Here is a 4,669-nt window from a genome sequence, read left to right as displayed (position 1 = left end):
CAGCAGGAAAAGGAGGACCTGGGAAAATTGGGTACCACTCTGCTGCTGGGCTTGGGTGAGGGGAGGCGAGCGGGTGGTGACAGTTGCTGAAAGAAAAGGAAAGTAGGTCATCCTTAAGCCCCTGGTGGAGAGGAAGAAATGGGGTCAGCAGGCGTGGGCCTGCAAAGAGATCTGGGGCTCAGCCTTTGAAGCCTGTATTAGTTTCCTGGAACTGCCCTAACAAACCATCACAAACTGGGTGCCTGAAAACAACAGAAATTTATTCTCTCACAGTTCTGAATGCAAGAAGTTTGAAATCAAGGTGTCAGCAGAGCCATGCTCCCTCCAAAGGCTCTTGGGGAAAATCCATCCTTGTTTCTTCCAGCTTCTGATACCTCCCAGAAATCCCTGGCCTTGTGGACACATCATTCTAATCTCTGCTCCAACATCACATATCCTGCTCCTCTCTGTTTATCTCTGCTTGTCCTCTCCTCTTTTTATAAGGACATCAGTCATTAGATTTAGGGCCTCCATTAATCTAGGATGACCTCGTCTTAACTCGTTACATCTGCGAAGACCCTATCTCCAAATATGGTCACATTTTGAGGTTTTGAATGGACATATTTTCCTTTTTTTTTAAACAGGGGACACTATTCAACTCACTGTAAAACCCCATCGCAGTAACTTGCATCTGTCATTATTAGATGGAAGGTCCCCAGCCCAAACCTCAATGTGTCTATTAGCATAGCTTTCCTGGAATCTATGACTATCAACAAAAGGAAACCACTGACCAAACCTAAGAAGTGGACAAAAAAAGGAAAAGGAAAATTTCTTCCTATACACGACCAGATTTAATGCTTTTCCATGGATGAAAAGACCATGATTCCAAACCTCACAATGAAAGCTCTTTGTTGATGGAAATCTGCCAGAAAATCTGCCTATGAAGCACCATATGCTGAATGTGGTTTCATGAACTCTTTGAGGTGTCTTGAACGTGCTCTGAGCTTCCTCACACAGTCCCTTCCTCACTGGCTGTGTGACAGGCCCACCTGCAAGGATCCAGATGCAGTCAGATGACAGGAGGCACATGCATGTAACCATATCCAGAACTGTCCAAGCCACCCACAAAGGCGCCCTAGCTACACTAAAATGACCTCTGGCCACTCGCTTCTGGAGACTGCTTCTCTGCTAGGCTTTCCCGTCAAGCTGGCCTCAGAATAAAGGAAATCTTTATTTGTTTAAGGAAGCTCTGGCAATTGGAATTTGTCACTCTTGGTTCTGAGAAAACACTGGAGAGTGGCTGCAAAGTCGTTTCTGCTCCCAGAATTATACTTCTGGACTCTGGCACAGATTAAAAAACAAACGAACAAACAAACTTATATGCTGATACTATTTTTAACTTCTATCACAGAGTTGGTACTGTTGGCCAATTAATGAGATGAGAAGAACCTCAGGAGTACAACTGCAATCATTTCTGGTCCACGAGAAATTTTCAAAGGGCATATTAAACTATTAAGTAATTGCCACAGATTGTGTTTCCCCCAAAATTCGTATATTAAAATCTAATTCCTAATACGATGGTGTTTGGAAGTGGCGCCTTTGGGAGGTGATTAGGTTGTGGGCGTGGGACCCTCATGAATGGATTTAATACTCTTTAAAAAGACCCTAGAGAGCTTTCTTGCCCTCTTCTACCATGTGAGGACCCAGTGAAAAGATGGGCACCTATTAATTAGGAAGCAGGCTTTTACCAGACACCAAATCTGCTGGCACCACAATCTTGGACTTCCCAGCCTCCAATCAATTTCTATTGTTTATAAGCCACCAGCGTACGGTATTCCTGTTATAGCATCCCAGATAGACTAAGACAGACATTGTCAACATGGGATATGGCATGGAACTTTCCTAATGATTTAATCTAACCATCCTTCCATTCATCCACCCCTCACCCTCTTGATTCTACTTCTGAAATATCTCTTGCTTGAATCATCAACTTCTCTCTCTCTTCACCACTGCCATCCTTGTTCACCATCATCTCTGTCTTGACCACTCCAACAATCTCCTAATTGGACTCTCACTTGTACTCTAGCCCCCTAAATAGTTAAGAAGTCATAAGCAGCAAAAACAGAAATCCCAACTCAAATTGGTTTAAAAGAAATTCATTATCTGACTCAGGAGAAAGGCCAACAGGAGGGCACATTTGAGAGCTGGTTCACTCAGGGCCTCATCACTGTCACCAGAGACCCAAGTTCTTTCCATCCTTTAGCTCATCCACGCTTAGTTTGTTGGCTTCACTCTCAGGCTGCCACTCTCATGGGTGAATGATGACTGCAGGTGTTGTCAGCAGCTTCATAGCCAGACACAGCCACATCCCGAAGCAGAAAGGTACTGTCTCCTGGTGCATTCCTACAAATGAAGATGCCATTCCCAGAAGTCTCCCACGATAGGTCTCCCCTCAAAGATCATTAGTCAGAACTGGTTCACGTGTCTATTATGGAACCAATCACTGACAAGGAGAATGGGACCATCATATTGACTTGGACCAATCAGAAGTTACCCTTGGAGTTGGGAATATGATCCCATTATCCTGAATCACCCTGAATAGATGTACACCAGACAAAATTATAATTCTGTCTGCAAGAGGTAAGGGAGGAAAAGGTATTTGACAAGCAACCCAAGGTATCAGCCAGGCATTCCACCCAAATCTCTTTTCTGTAGAGCAACCAGAGTGATGTTCCTAACTTGCATTTCCAATTGTGTTCCCCCTCTGCTTATATATTCCGTGGCTTCCCATGATACTTATAATATAATCCGAAATGTTATTTGGGTTTACAAGCTGTGGTCCAGCTGAACTGGAGGGAAACCTGATAAGGAACTAGCTTCTCTCCTTGCACCTCAGCAGCAAGGAGTCACCATTTCTCTGCCATTCTGCTGATTCACCTCTGCCCCATCTCTTCAGCTCTTCTCCTGCTACTACCCACGAACAACTTCCCATCTGTCCACACCTTCCTGACCTTGTGGCAGCTGTTTATGAGTAACATGGGCTCACTCATGCCTTCTCTTTGCAAGTTTTCAGAATCTCTTCTTGAACCCAGCTGATTCTCTCTTCATACTTTCTAGATCTAATTTCTGACCAAGGCACTCTGGTTGGCATCTTTTCTTCCTACCCTTCCTGTTTGGAGAGAGCTTCCCAATTGGTCCAACTGGTTGTGATGGAGGAGGTCAGGAGACAGGCAGATCACATGGAAAAGAACATTCCAGAGGCTGTGGGGGAGGCCTTTTTTCTTTTTTTTCTTTTCCCCAGGGACTGAGAGTGAGGCAGGTACCCTCACTGATCTGTCCAATACCACATAAGAAGGATGGCCAGAGTTCTGGGATAATAGTCTAAAGTGTTATCTCCTGGCAAGGTATCGTAGTATTTTAAAGAGGCTCAGTCTCCCTCATTTCTGGCATATGGTGGCTCTAGATTTTCTTTTTCAGGTTAAGAGGCTGGGAGTAAAACATGCTGGGGGCAGTGTGAAGAAAATGGGGAAAAAAAGTGTCAAATGTAAAGAAGTAAAATAACCCGCAGATTATAACATTATTTGATTTGGACAATAACAAGTGAATTTAAATGAAGCTAGATCTCAAAATGATTTCTATGAAAACAGGCAACTAAGTTTTATTTTTCTTCCTTTCTTTTCTTTTCTTTTTTTTTTTTTTTTTATAAAAATTTAAATCCAATCTGGTCAAGTAGAAGAAAATAACTCAATGTTCTGAAAATAAATTTCTCAGAGGAGGCCATTAAGGCAGCCCTTTTGTTTCCTGTCATACTCGGAATCAGTTACAAGGACAAACTCTATTTGTTTGGGTACATTAATTTTGCTCAATGGCCTTTCTATAAAATGAGCATCAAATTGATGGGACTGGACCTCAGCAAAGGAGAAGTTCCAATTTTCTCTGCATGGATTGTTCTGGACGTGCGGTGGAAAATTATTATTAATAGTGATTCATGTTTACTATCCAGTGAACACGAAAGAAAGAGTTAGAAATGCAGCTGTATCCAACTAAGCACTGAACATCATAGGACAAATCACTATGCAGTGATGACCCCAATCTTCAGCTCCTGTGTGGCTAGTCTATTTAGACCACATTTGGTGTGTTGGACCATAGGTGTTCTCTGAATGTGCTTTGGTTCAATAACTTCAGGGAAGCAAAATAGGTTTTTGACACAAGCTATTCATTTGAGTTGTCTTCCTGCATGTACCACGTAGTGCTTATACCCTGAATGCATCCACATGTCTATTTCAATCATTCAGCTGGGCACATGGAGGTGGGCTGAACAGACATGCTTGCTCCCTTCCCTCATGGAGTTGATATTCTAAGTGATAAAATCTGGTTCCTAAGGTCTTCCTGATTCAGAGCCAGCCTTCAAAAGTCAAACCAAATTAGAGGCATATGGTAGCTCTAGATTTTCCTTTTCAGGTTAAGGAGTGGAGGGTGAAGCATGCTGAAAGACGGTGTGGAAAAGGAAATACAAAGAAGTAAAACAACTTCATCTTCCTGGAGCTTAACCAGAACCCAGCTAGTCCCTGTGATCAGTGGGGTATGGACAGTTGCTATAATGTTCATTTCTCATAAATGTATATGCCTTTGTCATTTGCATTCTGTGTGCTAAGCTCACACCCGAGTTCATTTCTCTTTCTCTTCCGTG

This window comes from Lipotes vexillifer, unplaced genomic scaffold, assembly GCF_000442215.2.
Source record: "Lipotes vexillifer unplaced genomic scaffold, Lipotes_vexillifer_v1.1 scaffold100, whole genome shotgun sequence".
Taxonomy (NCBI): domain Eukaryota; kingdom Metazoa; phylum Chordata; class Mammalia; order Artiodactyla; family Lipotidae; genus Lipotes; species Lipotes vexillifer.
Note: the sequence above shows the minus strand (reverse complement) of the source record.